The sequence below is a fragment of the Bombina bombina genome, chromosome 1 (genome assembly GCF_027579735.1).
Source record: "Bombina bombina isolate aBomBom1 chromosome 1, aBomBom1.pri, whole genome shotgun sequence".
Classification (NCBI taxonomy): domain Eukaryota; kingdom Metazoa; phylum Chordata; class Amphibia; order Anura; family Bombinatoridae; genus Bombina; species Bombina bombina.
This window is the reverse complement of record NC_069499.1, coordinates 553,495,956-553,513,353: the sequence shown is the minus strand read 5'-3', so window position 1 is coordinate 553,513,353 and position 17,398 is coordinate 553,495,956. Positions and strand designations below refer to the sequence as shown.

Sequence of the window (17,398 nt, the reverse complement as noted above, 5' to 3'; positions counted from 1 at the left end):
TACACTTACACTACTATTAAACAAGATATGAGTGATGGCACTGGGCAAGTGGGCACAGTATACGCTGTGAGCCTGGCACACACGCTGGCAGGCAGGCAACGGCAATTAGATTATACAAGCAGACTGATGTTTCACAGTCAAAAAAGTTTTTTTTTTTAAATTTACACTACTGTTACACCAGATATGAGTGGTGGCACTGGGCAAGTGGGCACAGTATACGCTGTGAGCCTGGTACACGCTGGCAGGCAGGCAGGCAACTGCAATTAGATTACACTAGCAGACTGATGTTTCACAGTCAAAAAAGTTTTTTTTTCTTAAATTTACACTACTGTTACACCAGATATGAGTGGTGGCACTGGGCAAGTGGGCCTGGCACACACGCTGGCAGGCAGGCAACTGCAATTAGATTACATTAGCAGACTGATGTTTCACAGTCAATAAAGTTTTTTTTTTTTTAAATTTACACTACTGTTACAGCAGATATGAGAGGTGGCACTGGGCAAGTGGGCCTGGCACACACGCTGGCAGGCAGGCAACTGCAATTAGATTACACTACCAGACTGATGTTTCACAGTCAAAAAAGTTTTTTTTTTTTAAATTTACACTACTGTTACACCAGATATGAGTGGTGGCACTGGGCAAGTGGGCCTGGCACACACGCTGGCAGGCAGGCAACTGCAATTAGATTACATTAGCAGACTGATGTTTCACAGTCAATAAAGTTTTTTTTTTAATTTACACTACTGTTACAGCAGATATGAGAGGTGGCACTGGGCAAGTGGGCCTGGCACACACGCTGGCAGGCAGGCAACTGCAATTAGATTACACTAGCAGACTGATGTTTCACAGTCAAAAAAGTTTTTTTTTTTTAAATTTACACTACTGTTACACCAGATATGAGTGGTGGCACTGGGCAAGTGGGCCTGGCACACACGCTTGCAGGCAGGCAACTGCAATTAGATTACACTACCAGACTGATGTTTCACAGTCAAAAAAGTTTTTTTTTTTTAAATTTACACTACTGTTACACCAGATATGAGTGGTGGCACTGGGCAAGTGGGCCTGGCACACACGCTGGCAGGCAGGCAACTGCAATTAGATTACACTACCAGACTGATGTTTCACAGTCAAAAAAGTTTTTTTTGTTATAATTTACACTACTGTTACACCAGATATGAGTGGTGGCACAGGGCAAGTGGCTTGGTGGGCAGGCAAGTGCAATTAGATTACACAGGGGAAAAAAAAAAAACAGACTGATGTTCTAGCCCTAAAAAGGGATTTTTGGGGTGCTGTCCTTACAGCAGAGATCAGATGAGTCCTCCAGGACTGTAGTGGACACTGAATACACTAGCCTAGCTATCAATTTCCCTATTAAATCAGCAGCAGCTACACTGTCCCTCCTCTCACTAAGAATGCAGCTTCCAAATGAATCTAAAATGGATGCTGTCCAGGAGGTAGGAGGGTCTGGGAGGGAGTGTCTTCTGCTGATTGGCTGGAATGTGTCTTCTGACTGTGAGGTAGAGGGTCAAAGTATTACTCAATGATGACGAATAGGGGGCGGATCGAACATCGCATATGTTCACCCGCCGCGGCGAACGCGAACTATTCACCAGCGAACTATTCGCGACATCACTATTAATAATATTACAAAGGATGTGTGGAGAAAAGAGAGTCCCCACTAAAGAATGCAAGTCTAGCACTCTCTGCCCAGACTAAAAAGGCAGGAAGAAAAAAATCCAAATTAATAAAATATAACTTTTATTGGAATTTAATAAAATGTGAATGATTAAAAACAAAGAAGATGCTAGTGTTATAGGGGATATGTTTCTTGTAATATATTGGGCCGTCAGATAATGAAGTGAATCTCCCCTAAATCAAATTATTAATTTTAGGAAATGCCATACATATGAGATGATTTCTGATCTGAGGGTGCTCAGAGCTAACAGACGCCTAGATTTAGAGTTTTGCGGCCAAAGGGGTGCTTTTTTCTGGCCGCACCTTTTAAATACCACTGGTATTGAGAGTTCACAGAATAGCTGCGTTAGGCTCCAAAAAAGGAGCGTAGAGCATATTTAACGCAACTTCAACTCTCGATACCAGCGGTGCTTACGGACACGGCCAGCTTCAAAAACGTGCTCGTGCACGATTCCCCCATAGAAAACAATGGGGCTGTTTGAGCTGAAAAAAAACCTAACACCTGCAAAAAAGCCGCGTTCAGCTCCTAACGCAGCCCCATTGTTTGCTATGGGGAAACACTTCCTACGTCTGCACCTAACACTCTAACATGTACCCCGAGTCTAAACACCCCTAACCTTACACTTATTAACCCCTATTCTGCCGCCCCCGCTATTGCTGACCCCTGCATATTATTATTAACCCCTAATCTGCCGCTCCGTTAACCGCCGCTACTTACATTATCCCTATGTACCCCTAATCTGCTGCCCCTAACACCGCCGACCCCTATATTATATTTATTAACCCCTAATCTGCCCCCCACAACGTTGCCTCCACCTGCCTACACTTATTAACCCCTAATCTGCCGAGTGGACCGCACCGCTATTATAATAAAGTTATTAACCCCTAATCCGCCTCACTAACCCTATAATAAATAGTATTAACCCCTAATCTGCCCTCCCTAACATCGCCGACACCTAACTTCAAACATTAACCCCTAATCTGCCGACTGGAGCTCACCGCTATTCTAATAAATGTATTAACCCCTAAAGCTAAGTCTAACCCTAACACTAACACCCCCCTAAATTAAATATAATTTAAATCTAACGAAATTAATTAACTCTTATTAAATAAATTATTCCTATTTAAAGCTAAATACTTACCTGTAAAATAAATCCTAATATAGCTACAATATAAATTATAATTATATTATAGCTATTTTAGGATTTATATTTATTTTACAGGCAACTTTGTATTTATTTTAACCAGGTACAATAGCTATTAAATAGCTAAGAACTATTTAATAGCTAAAATAGTTAAAATAATTACAAAATTACCTGTAAAATAAATCCTAACCTAAATTACAATTAAACCTAACACTACACTATCAATAAATTAATTAAATAAAATACCTACAATTACACCTAACACTACACTATCAATAAATAAATTAAATACAATTCCTACAAATAAATACAATTAGAAAGATCCCATTGAAAAGATAGGATACGCAATTGACGTAAGGGGATCTGCGGTACGGAAAAGTCGCGGCTGGAAAGTGAGCGTTAGACCCTTTCCTGACTGACTCCAAATACCGGCTGTAGCCTAAAACCAGCGTTAGGAGCCTCTAACGATGGTTTTGACGGCTACCGCCAAACTCTAAATCTAGGCCAGAGTGTGTGTGTAATTGGCTAGTTTCTAGTCCAACATTAGGAAATATACACAATAGATCACAGTAGGTCCAGTGAGTAAAATCATATACTGCCCAGAATAGTTCTGGTAACAGATTCATAATCACAGATTACCCACAGGCTGTTCTTCAATAATTAATACATATTTCAATAGGTGTAGTATTGATGTGGCAGGTTCATAAACGGGGACTAATAATGTAATATTTTACTGGTATGAAATTGCACTAGTCCACATAGTATATAGAGTAGATTCTGTTATATAGTAACCGTTTACAAGTTAATAGACTTGTTTAAATAATGTAGCCAACATGTATCCACATGTAACATATTTACTGTTCTGATTCATTGCAGAATGTAAATAATAAATTATTGTTTTGCTCTGAATAGGTCATCAAATAATTACAAAATTACCTGTAAAATAAATCCTAACCTAAATTACAATTAAACCTAACACTACACTATCAATAAATTAATTAAATAAAATACCTACAATTACACCTAACACTACACTATCAATAAATAAATTAAATACAATTCCTACAAATAAATACAATTAAATAAACTAACTAAAGTACAAAAAATAAAAAAGAACTAAGTTACAAAAAAATAAAAAAATATTTACAAACATTAGAAACATTAGAAAATTACACCTACTCTAAGCCCCCTAATAAAATAACAAAGACCCCCAAGATAAAAAAATGCCCTACCCTATTCTAAATTACAAAAGTTCAAAGCTCTTTTACCTTACCAGCCCTGAACAGGGCCCTTTGCGGGGCATGCCCCAAAGAATTCAGCTCTTTTGCCTGTAAAAAAAACCCATACAATACCCCCCCCCCCCAACATTACAACCCACCACCCACATACCCCTAATCTAACCCAAACCCCCCTTAAATAGGATTCTATCAGCCAATCGGAATTAAGGTAGGAAAATTCTGATTGGCTGATGGAATCAGCCAATCAGAATCAAGTTCAATCCGATTGGCTGATTCAATCAGCCAATCAGATTGAGCTCGCATTCTATTGGCTGTTCCGATCAGCCAATAGAATGCAAGCTCAATCTGATTGGCTGATCGGATCAGCCAATCGGATTGAACTTGATTCTGATTGGCTGATTCCATCAGCCAATCAGAATTTTCCTACCTTAATTCCGATTGGCTGATAGAATCCTATCAGCCAATTGGAATTCGAGGGACGCCATCTTGGATGACGTCCCTTAAAGGAACCGTCATTCGTTGGGAAGTCGTCGGTGAAGAAGGATGGATCCGCGATGGACGTATTGAAGATCAGCTGGTCGTCATCGGATTGAAGAACATAGAAGATGCGGCTTGGATGAAGATGTTTGCCGGTCCGGATGTCCTCTTCTGCCCGCTTGGATCAAGACTTCAGCCGGAGGATGGACGTCACTCTTCAGCCTCCGGCTTGGGCTTGGATCAAGACATCGGAGGCTGTTCTGGATCGATCGGTGAACCTGGCATGGTGAAGACAAGGTAGGAAGATCTTCAGGGGCTTAGTGTTAGGTTTATTTAAGGGGGGTTTGGGTTAGATTAGGGGTATGTGGGTGGTGGGTTGTAATGTGGGGGGGTATTGTATGTTTAATTTTACAGGCAAAAGAGCTGAATTCTTTGGGGCATGCCCCGCAAAGGGCCCTGTTCAGGGCTGGTAAGGTAAAAGAGTTTTGAACTTTTGTAATTTAGAATAGGGTAGGGCATTTTTTATTTTGGGGGTCTTTGTTATTTTATTAGGGGGCTTAGAGTAGGTGTAATTAGTTTAAAATTGTTGTAATTTTTTTCTAATGTTTGTAAATATTTTTTTATTTTTTGTAACTTAGTTCTTTTTTATTTTTTGTACTTTAGTTAGTTTATTTAATTGTATTTATTTGTAGGAATTGTATTTAATTTATTTATTGATAGTGTAGTGTTAGGTTTAATTGTAGATAATTGTAGGTATTTTATTTAATTTATTTATTGATAGTGTAGTGTTAGGTTTAATTGTAGGTAATTGTAGGTATTTTATTTAATTTATTTATTGATAGTGTAGTGTTAGGTTTAATTGTAATTTAGGTTAGGATTTATTTTACAGGTAATTTTGTAATTATTTTAACTATTTTAGCTATTAAATAGTTCTTAACTATTTAATAGCTATTGTACCTGGTTAAAATAAATACAAAGTTGCCTGTAAAATAAATATAAATCCTAAAATAGCTATAATATAATTATAATTTATATTGTAGCTATATTAGGGTTTATATTTATTTTACAGGCAACTTTGAAGTTAGGTGTCGGCGATGTTAGGGAGGGCAGATTAGGAGTTAATACTATTTATTATAGGGTTATTGAGGCGGGAGTGAGGCGAATTAGGGGTTAATAACTTTATTAAGCAGTGAGATCTGCTCGGCAGATTAGGGGTTAATAAGTGTAGGCAGGTGGAGGCGACGTTGAGGGGGGCAGATTAGGGGTTAATAAATATAATATAGGGGTCGTCGGTGTTAGGGGCAGCAGATTAGGGGTACATAGCTATAATGTAGGTGGCGGCGCTTTGCGGTCGGCAGATTAGGGGTAAATTATTGTTGGTAGCTGGCGGCGACGTTTTGGGGGGCAGGTTAGGGGTTAATAAATATAATATAGGGGTCGGCGGTGTTAGGGGCAGCAGATTAGGGGTACATAAGTATAACGTAGGTGGCGGTCGGCAGATTAGGGGTTAAAAAAATTTAATCGAGTGTCGGCGATGTGGGGGGGCCTCGGTTTAGGGGTACATAGGTAGTTTATGGGTGTTAGTGTACTTTAGAGTACAGTAGTTAAGAGCTTTATAAACCGGCGTTAGCCCAGACAGCTCTTAACTACTGACTTTTTTCTGCGGCTGGAGTTTTGTCGTTAGATTTCTAACGCTCACTTCAGCCACGACTCTAAATACCGGAGTTAGAAAGATCCCATTGAAAAGATAGGATACGCAATTTACGTAAGGGGATCTGCGGTATGGAAAAGTCGCGGCTGAAAAGTGAGCGTTAGACCCTTTTTTGACTGACTCCAAATACCGGCGGTAGCCTAAAACCAGCGTTAGGAGCCTCTAACGCTGGTTTTCACGGCTACCGCCAAACTCCAAATCTAGGCCAGAGTGATTCTAAATATTGCTATAAAGTATGTCCTCTGTAGGACTACAACCTATTGGTGGTACAGTATTAAGACAGTGTAAGAGTTACGGTCGCAAAATATAGTGGTAAATTGATTGCGTAGTTAGTCTGGCATAAACTGGCTAGTATTGTTGCCATATAGGTTACAATGTCCACATTAAAAAAGGTCTCCTATTAACCCTAGACTCCCCTGACGCATTTTGCCCATTAGGGCTTTCTCAAAAGACAGAACCTCTGAATGAGTCTTTAAATTGATTGCGTAGTTAGTCTGGCATAAACTGGCTAGTATTGGTGCCATATAGGTTACAATGGCCACATTAAAAAAGGTCTCCTATTAACCCTATATTCTCCTGACGCATTTTGCCCATTAGGGCTTTCTCAAAGGCCTTTGAGAAAGCTCTAAGAGGTGAAACGCGTTTATACACTATTTGTTACACCATTAGTTCCTGTTTATGAACCTGCCACATCAATATTACACCTATTGAAATAAGTATTAATTATTGAAGAGCAGCCTGCAGGTATCTGTGATTCTGAATCTGTTACCACAACTATTCTGGGCAGTTTATGATTTTACTCACTAGACCCACTGTGATCTATTGTACATATTACATAATGTTGGACTAGAAACTAGCCAATTACACGCACACTCTCATATGTATGGCATTTCCTATTAATAATAATTCAAGTTAGGGGAGATTCACTTCATTATCTGAAGGCCCTAGATATTACAAGAAACATACCCCCTATCACACTAGGCATGGTACATATTCTTTGTTTTTAATCAATACATTCCAATAAAAGTTATATTTTATTTATTTAGATTTTTTTCTTCCTGCCTCTTTAGTCTTGGCAGAGAGTGCTAGACTTGCATTCTTTAATGGGGACTCTCTTTTCTCCACACATCCTTTGTAATATGTACATTGTTACCCATAACTGAACTCTCCTCTGGTCTTCTTTCATCACCAGTCCCATCACCAAAGGTAAAATCTTCCTCAGCTGACTAAGCTTCACTTTCAGAAAAGGGCACTTTCAGAAAAGGTCTTTGTATGACCACCCCGTCTCTGTCTATTTCTGTGATTGGAGAAACCTGTGGTCTATTTGAGTTTGACTCCCTTCTGAAAGCTGATCGCTGACATCTTTTCGAAATATAACCTTTATTTGCATCATAGTCTGATTGATCTCTGAGATATTTCCCATGTTTAATGTCCATCAGTAGTTTTTGGCTTCAGCTACTTACTCCTTAAGTATCTTATCAAAGACTGGGTATTGAGGTACGAGACTGTGTATATTCAATTCTGCCTGTATAAGTTCTATCTGAGCTGATACTTCTTGTAACATTTTGGTTTTGTAACTTATCAGTAGTGGCATTAGCTGAAAGTCTCATTCCATACTTTGATAAAATCTCAGTAATAAATGTAGGGAATTTGTTTTTCCTTAAGCACCTTGGAATTAGTCCCAATTTTTGATACTTCTCTAATGTCCATATATCCAACTTATTCTACTTGATAAGGAGGTTTTCCATTTCCTCAAATAATTTATCCAGGGAAAACTTGGACCGGTCAGTAGCAAAAACACTCTCAAGTTCATATATGCTACATACCCTTTCTGCCAGGGGTTTAGGTGAATAGAATTGTGCATTAATGTCCCCTGTTGTTGATGCTTCCATGGTAAGATAATGTGCGGGAGCCTTTTAATAAATAAATAGAAAGACTGCAGTGATCTCCAGCATGTAGCATGGAATGTCTGCTCATAGAAGCAACAACACTGAGTTATGCTGGGGCACCTGACGATTAGTCTATAATAAGTCACAAGAAACTCCTTGTTTCAGTTACCTCAACCCAAACAACTAGCATACAGGCTTCCAGGGGTATCGCCATAGCCAGGATCTCCTTGTGGGAACTCAAATACACAGGGGAAAGGTGGTGTTGGCTCTTTTCTGCATTTAAACCCAGATACAAACAACACGCACTTGGAACAAAGCTTCTGCTCTTTCCTTAGTGGATAAATCCAAGAAAGGAGAGGTCTCCGGGTCCAAATGAAGAAGCGTCTCTCTGTGCTCAAGAAGAAGTGGGGAGCACCGGACAATATAAAACTTAACTTTTATTCAAATTTAACATCCATAAAATCAGTAAACACACAGGGTTTATATGGTATAGATACCGGTAACAGATGTAACGGCTGACGTGTTTCAGCATTAGCCATTGTCTTAGCCTAAATACAGCTGTCCTGCAATTACTTTAAAAAGTTAAAGTTTTCTCATTGGATAAAACCAATCCTGTATTAACCAACCAAATGATGTGCTTTATTATGACCACATCCTACTTTTTTCTATATTCACTTAAACTAATCACACTACGAGACATAAAATATTGAACTAGTGCGGTTTTCAAAATGGCAGAAAATATATATCTTAGGCAAAAGCTTGCAAAACTGATTCTAGATACATACTCAACAACCTAACATACTCAATAACTTTTCCATTTCCTAGCACATATTGCCATGTAGTATATATTTTCATCAATCACAGTTCACTCTTAGGGAAAATGTTCCAGACGTTATACCTAACATACAGCTAAATTACAAGTTTTGCGGTACAGTTGTACCACCAAAAAATTGGCCATTGCGCGTGGATTGGCTGGAAACGCATATTATGTGTCACGGCGGTATTGCTATACCGCAAGCATTTTAGCATGTAACGCAACATCCATTCCACACTCAAAAAAATTACGTTTGAGTGTGGGATTTTTATATTGCCTGTATTCAAGTTGTGCGGTCCGGCTAAAATGCTTGCGTTAACAGCCTATACCGACATGATCCATACCGTCACCTGAGAGCAGTAGTTATGGATTTTGTGTAACAAAAATGTTTCACAGAACTCATAACTAAACTGTTACAAAGTACACTAACACCCATAAACTAACCCCTAAACCGCCACCCTTCCGCATCGCAAACACTATATTAAACTTATTAACCCCTAATCTGCCGCCCACCCACATCGCGACTATTAAATAAACCTATTAACCCCTAATCCACCGCTCCCTGACATCACCGACACTAATGAAAGTTATTAACCCCTAATCCGCTGCTCCCCGACATGGCCGACACCTAAATAAACTTATTAACCCCTAAACCGCCAGGCCCCCACATCGCCAATATTATAATAAAGTATTAATCACTAAACCTCCATCACCCCACATCATATCTACTAAACTAAACCTATTAACCCCTAAACCGCTGGCCCCCCACATCACAAAACACTAAATTAAACTATTAACCCCTAAACCTAACACCCCCTAACTTTAAATTAAAATTACTATATAACTATCTTTAAAAAAACTTACCTGTCAAATAAATAAACTAAATTTAAACTAACCTAACATAATTATTCTTATAAAAAAAAAATACCAATTAAAAACCTAAATAAAAACTTAAAAAAAACTAACATTACAAAAAATAATAAACACTAAATTACGAAAAATAAAAAACTCTAAGATTACAAAAAATAATAAATGAAATGATCAAAAATAAAAACAATTACACTTAATCTAATAGCCCTATAAAAATAAAAGAACCCCCCCAAATAAAAACACCCCCTAACCTACAATAAACTACCAATAACCCCTAAAAGGGCCTTTTGTAGGGCATTGCCCTAAGTTAAACAGCTCTTTTACCTTAAAAAATTACTGTCCCCCCTAAAAGTAAACCCCCACCCAACCAACCCCCCAAAATAAAAAACCTTACTCAATCCTTAACTTCCCATTGCCTTTAAAGGGGCATTTGTATGGGCATTGCCCTTAAAAGGACATTCAGCTCTTTTACTGCCCTTAAAGGGGCATTCAGCTCTTTTACAAGTGTCCAAAGCCCTAATTAAAAAAAAAAAAAAACACCCAAAAAAAAAGCAAAAAAAAAAGTCTAGCACTAACCCCATAAAATCTACTCACAGTTCCTGAAGTCCAGAAATCCATCTTCATCCAGGCGGAGAGAAGTGTTCATCCAGGCGGCGACACCTTCATCCATTTCGGGGACGCAGAGCTATCCTGGAGGGCGATGACATCCTGCGCGGAGCGTCCTCTTCATACTATCACCGCCGTACACTGAAGTTGAATGCAAGGTACACGTTTCAGAATGGTGTACCTTGCATTTTTATTGGCTGATTTAATTCTTGAAATTCAAATCAGCCAATAGGATGAGAGCTTCTGAAATCTAACTGTGTCTCTCCGCCAGCAATAAATATCCACTCATATAACACACTTCCCTTCATTTGCCATCTAATAACCCAAGAATTATATAGGTGATTATCACAACCATTAAGATGATCTGGTAAGTCACCTACATAACATGCCATTTAAATTTAATTAAGGTATGGAATTATATATTTCTTGGCACATACAGACAAAAAGACAAATACAGTCTGCTGATTATTCTATAAATAAAGTGTAGGTTTGATTAGTCCTCAGCATAACCACATTTTAACACAGTCATTCATAAAATCTTTGGAATTCTCAGACAGACCAGCAAATTAATGGATAGATAGAGAGATCGGTCTACAGATAGATAAATAGATAGATGGAAACAGACAGACAGGAAAAGCCTATGGCTATTTAGGCCTAGGGTATTTTCTAAATTTCAAATTCAAGACAGGGTTAAAAAACATAATTTATGCTTACCTGATAAATTTATTTCTCTTGTAGTGTATCCAGTCCACGGATCATCCATTACTTGTGGGATATTCTCCTTCCCAACAGGAAGTTGCAAGAGGATCACCCACAGCAGAGCTGCTATATAGCTCCTCCCCTAACTGCCATATCCAGTCATTCGACCGAAACAAGCCGAGAAAGGAGAAACCATAGGGTGCAGTGGTGACTGAAGTTTAATTAAAATTTAGACCTGCCTTAAAAGGACAGGGTGGGCCGTGGACTGGATACACTACAAGAGAAATAAATTTATCAGGTAAGCATAAATTATGTTTTCTCTTGTTAAGTGTATCCAGTCCACGGATCATCCATTACTTGTGGGATACCAATACCAAAGCTTAAGTACACGGATGATGGGAGGGACAAGGCAGGAACTTAAACTGAAGGAACCACTGCCTGTAGAACCTTTCTCCCAAAAACAGCCTCCGAAGAAGCAAAAGTATCAAATTTGTAAAATTTTGAAAAGGTATGAAGCGAAGACCAAGTCGCAGCCTTGAAATCTGTTCAACAGAGGCCTCATTTTTAAAGGCCCAGGTGGAAGCCACAGCTCTAGTAGAATGAGCTGTAATTCTTTCAGGGGGCTGCTGTCCAGCAGTCTCATATGCTAAACGGATTATACTCCGAAGCCAAAAAGAAAGAGAGGTTGCCGAGGCCTTTTGACCTCTCCTCTGTCCAGAGTAAATAACAAACAGGTGAGATGTTTGGCGAAAATCTTTAGTAGCCTGCAAGAAAAACTTCAATGCACGGACTACGTCTAGATTATGCAAAAGACGTTCCTTCTTTGAAGAAGGATTAGGGCATAATGATGGAACAACAATCTCTTGATTGAAACCACCTTAGGTAAAAACCCAGGTTTTGTACGCAGAACTACTTTATCTGAATGAAAGATCAGATAAGGAGAATCACAATGTAAGGCAAATTACTCCGAGACTCTTCGAGCCGAGGAAATAGCCATCAGAAAAAGAACTTTCCATGATAGAAGTTTGATATCAATAGAATGAAGGGGTTCAAACGGAACCCCTTGAAGAACTTTAAGAACCAAGTTTAATCTCCATGGGGGAGCAACAGGTTTAAACACAGGCTTAATTCTAACTGAAGCCTGACAAAATGCCTGAACGTCTGGAACTTTTGCCAGACGCTTGTGTAAAAGAATAGACAGAGCAGAAATCTGTCCCTTTAAAGAACTAGCTGATAGTCCTTTGTCCAAACCCTCTTGGAGGAAGGACAATATCCTAGGAAACCTAACCCTACTCCATGAGTAATTCTTGGATTCACACCAATGAAGATATTTACGCCAAATCTTGTGGTACATTTTGCTGGTGACAGGCTTTCGTGCCTGTATTAAGGTATCAATTACTGACTCGGAGAAGCCACGCTTTGATAGGATCAAGCGTTCAATATCCATGCAGTCAGTCTCAGAGAAAGTAGATTCGGATGATTGAAAGGACCTTGTATTAGAAGGTCTTGTCTCAGAGGCAGAGTCCCTGGTGGAAAGGATGACATGTCCACTAGGTCTGCATACCAGGTCCTGCGTGGCCACGCAGGCGCTATCAATATCACCGATGCTCACTCCTGTTTGATTTTGGCAATCAGACGAGGGAGCAGAGGAAACGGTGGAAACACATAGGCCAGGTTGAAGAACCAAGGCGCTGCTAGAGCATCTATCAGTGCCGCTTCTGGGTCCCTGGACCTGGATCCGTAACAAGGAAGCTTGGCGTTCTGGCGAGACGCCATGAGATCCAGTTCTGATTTGCCCCAACGGAGAACCAATTGAGCAAACACCTCCGGATGGAGTTCCCACTTCCCCGGATGAAAAGTCTGACGACTTAGAAAATCCGCCTCCCAGTTCTCTACCCCTGGGATATGAATCGCTGATAGGTGGCAAGAGTGAGTCTCTGCCCAGCGAATTATCTTGGAGACTTCTAACATCGCTAGGGAACTCCTGGTCCCCCCTTGATGGATGATGTAAGCCACAGTCGTGATGTTGTCCGACTGAAATCTGATGAACCTCAGTGTTGCTAACTGAGGCCAAGCTAGAAGAGCATTGAATATTGCTCTTAACTCCAGAATATTTATTGGGAGGAGTTTCTCCTCCTGAGTCCATGAACCCTGAGCCTTCAGGGAGTTCCAGACTGCACCCCAACCTAGAAGGCTGGCGTCTGTTGTTACAATGGTCCAATATGGCCTGCGAAAGGTCATACCTTTGGACAGATGGACCCGAGATAACCACCAGAGAAGAGTATCTCTGGTTTCCTGATCCAGATTTAGTAGAGGGGACAAATCTGTGTAATCCCCATTCCACTGACTGGGCATGCATAATTGCAGCGGTCTGAGATGCAGGCGCGCAAATGGCACTATGTCCATCGCCGCTACCATTAAGCCGATTACTTCCATGCACTGAGCCACCCTGGAGCGCGGAATGGAGTGAAGAACACGGCAAGCATTTAGAAGTTTTGATAACCTGGACTCTGTCAGGTAAATTTTCATTTCTATAGAATCTATCAGAGTCCCTAGGAAGGAAACCCTTGTGATAGGAGATAGAGAACTCTTTTCTTCGTTCACTTTCCACCCATGCGACCTCAGAAATGCCAGAACTATCTCTGTATGAGACTTGGCAATTTGAAAGCTTGACGCCTGTATCAGGATGTCGTCTAGGTAAGGAGCCACCGCTATGCCTCGAGGTCTTAGAACCGCCAGAAGTGAGCCCAGAACCTTTGTAAAAATTTTTGGGGCTGTAGCCAACCCGAATGGAAGAGCTACAAACTGGTAATGCCTGTCTAGAAAGGCAAACCTCAGGAACCGATGATGATTCTTGTGGATCGGAATGTGAAGGTAGGCATCCTTTAAGTCCACTGTGGTCATGTACTGACCCTCTTGGATCATGGGTAAAATGGTTTGAATAGTTTCCATCTTGAATGATGGAAGTCTGAGGAATTTGTTTAGGATCTTTAGATCCAAAATTGGTCTGAAGGTTCCCTCTTTTTTGGGAACCACAAACAGATTTGAATAAAACCACTGTCCTTGTTCCGTCCGCGGAACTGGATGGATCACTCCCATTACAAGGAGGTCTTGCACGCAGCTTAGGAATGCCTCTTTCTTTATCTGGTTTGCAGATAATCTTGAAAGGTGAAATCTCCCTTGTGGGGGAGAAGCTTTGAAGTCCAGAAGATATCCCTGAGATATGATCTCCAACGCCCAGGGATCCTGAACATCTCTTGCCCACGCCTGGGCGAAGAGAGAGAGTCTGCCCCCTACTAGATCCGTTGTTGGATAGGGGGCCGCTCCTTCATGCTGTCTTGGAGGCAGCAGCAGGCTTTCGGCCTGCTTGCCCTTGTTCCAGGACTGGGTAGGTTTCCAGGCCTGCTTAGATTGAGGAAAATTTCCCTCTTGTTTTGAAGTAGAGGGAGCTGATCCTGCACCTGCCTTGAAATTTCGAAAGGCACGAAAATTAGACTGTTTGGCCCTTGATTTGGCCCTGTCCTGAGGAAGGGTATGACCCTTACCTCCAGTAATGTCAGCAATAATTTCTTTCGAACCAGGCCCGAATAAGGTCTGCCCCTTGAAAGGAATGTTAAGTAATTTAGACTTTGAAGTCACATCAGCTGACCAGGAATTAAGCCATAGCGCCCTACGCGCCTGGATGGCGAATCCGGAATTCTTAGCCGTTAGTTTAGTCAAATGAACAATGGCATCAGAAACAAATGAGTTAGCTAGCTTAAGTGTTCTAAGCTTGTCAATAATTTCAGTCAATGGAGCTGTATGGATGGCCTCTTCCAGGGCCTCAAACCAGAATGCCGCCGCAGCAGTGACAGGCGCAATGCATGCAAGGGGCTGTAAAATAAAAACCTTGTTGAATAAACATTTTCTTAAGGTAACCCTCTAATTTTTTTATCCATTGGATCTGAAAAAGCACAACTGTCCTCAATCGAGATAGTGGTACGCTTTGCTAAAGTAGAAACTGCTCCCTCCACCTTAGGGACTGTCTGCCATAAGTCCTGTGTAGTGGCATCTATTGGAAACATTTTTCTAAATATAGGAGGTGGGGAAAAGGGCACACCGGGTCTATCCCACTCCTTACTAATAATTTCTGTAAGCCTTTTAGGTATTGGAAAAACATCAGTACTCACCGGCACTGCATAGTATTTATCCAGCCTACACAATTTCTCTGGCACTGCAATTGTGTCACAGTCATTCAGAGCAGCTAATACCTCCCCAAGTAACACACGGAGGTTCTCAAGCTTAAATTTAAAATTAGAAATCTCTGAATCAGGTCTCCCCGATTCAGAGACGTCACCCACAGACTGAAGCTCTCCGTCCTCAGGTTCTGCATATTGTGACGCAGTATCAGACATGGCTCTTACAGCATCTACGCGCTCTGTATCTCGTCTAACCCCAGAGCTATCGCGCTTGCCTCTCAATTCAGGCAATCTGGCTAATACCTGTGACAGGGTATTATTCATGATTGCAGCCATGTCCTGCAAAGTAATCGCTATGGGCATCCCTGATGTACTTGGTGCCATATTAGCGTGCGTCCCTCGAGCGGGAGGCGAAGGGTCCGACACGTGGGGAGAGTTAGTCGGCATAACTTCCCCCTCGACAGACCCCTCTGGTGACAATTCTTTTATAGATAAAGATTGATTTTTACTGTTTAAGGTGAAATCAATACATTTAGTACACATTCTCCTATGGGGCTCCACAATGGCTTTTAAACATAATGAACAAGTAGTTTCCTCTGTGTCAGACATGTTTGTACAGACTAGCAATGAGACTAGCAAGCTTGGAAAACACTTTAATCAAAGTTAACAAGCAATATAAAAAACGTTACTGTGCCTTTAAGAGAAACAAATTTTGGCAAAATTTGAAATAACAGTGAAAAAAGGCAGTTACACTAACAAAGTTTTTACAGTGTATGTAACAAGTTAGCAGAGCATTGCACCCACTTGCAAATGGATGATTAACCCCTTAATACAAAAAACAGATTAACAAAATGAAAAATATGTTTTTTAAACAGTCATAACAACTGCCACAGCTCCTACTTTTGAAGCCTTTTGAGCCCTTCAGAGATGTCCTATAGCATGCAGGGGACTGCTGAGGGAAGCTGAATGTCACAGTTTGTAATTTTAAGTGCACCAACTGTAACTTTTATACTATAACAGTGGAAAGCCTCTGTTTCTAGGCAAAAATAAAGCCAGCCATGTGGAAAAAACTAGGCCCCAATAAGTTTTATCACCAAAGCATATATAAAAACGATTAAACATGCCAGCAAACGTTTTATATTACACTTTTATAAGAGTATGTATCTCTGTTAATAAGCCTGATACCAGTCGCTATTAAATCACTGCATTTAGGCTTAACTTACATTAATCCGGTATCAGCAGCATTTTTCTAGCAAGTTCCATCCCTAGAAATATGTTTACTGCACATACCTTATTGCAGGAAAACCTGTACGCCATTCCCTCTCTGAAGTTACCTCACTCCTCAGAATATGTGAGAACGGCAATGGATCTTAGTTACTTCTGCTAAGATCATAGAAATCACAGGCAGATTCTTCTTCTAATGCTGCCTTTGATAAAACAGTACACTCCGGTACCATTTAAAAATAACAAACTTTTGATTGAAGTTAAGAAACTAACTATAATACACCACTCTCCTCTTACTACGTCCATCTTTGTTGAGACTTGCAAGAGAATGACTGGATATGGCAGTTAGGGGAGGAGCTATATAGCAGCTCTGCTGTGGGTGATCCTCTTGCAACTTCCTGTTGGGAAGGAGAATATCCCACAAGTAATGGATGATCCGTGGACTGGATACACTTAACAAGAGAAATACATGTTTGTGGACTATTCTTTATTGTCAACATTTGGCAGTTAGAAGGCAGGTTGCTTTAAAACCACAGAGTAATATACTAATGTAATGCATGGTTTGACAATATGGGAGTGCTTGTTCAAGAAATGTTAACATGTATCTTACTTATCTCTACAATGTTTCGTTCTTTGGGGTTGAGTTGACCTCAAATAACAGAAAATTTGTAGATTCATTTTGTATGGCCAAATTTATGTAATGAACTAATCTGGGAAGCTATTTTGAACTAGGGAATTCATGTAAAAGTTCTAGTTATGTTATTCTAATTATGATGTGGGCCCTGTGCTTAAAAACACTGCCAGATAGTAAATTGGAAGGTGAGTAGAATTTCATGGCACGTGATTATGATT

The 17,398-nt window shown here is 40.3% G+C and overlaps 1 protein-coding gene across 1 annotated transcript in view; it reads left to right on the top strand.

Moving 5' to 3' along the window:
- Window positions 1-17,398, top strand: part of LOC128645614 (aldehyde oxidase-like) — a 196,049-nt gene that overhangs the window by 13,842 nt on the left and 164,809 nt on the right.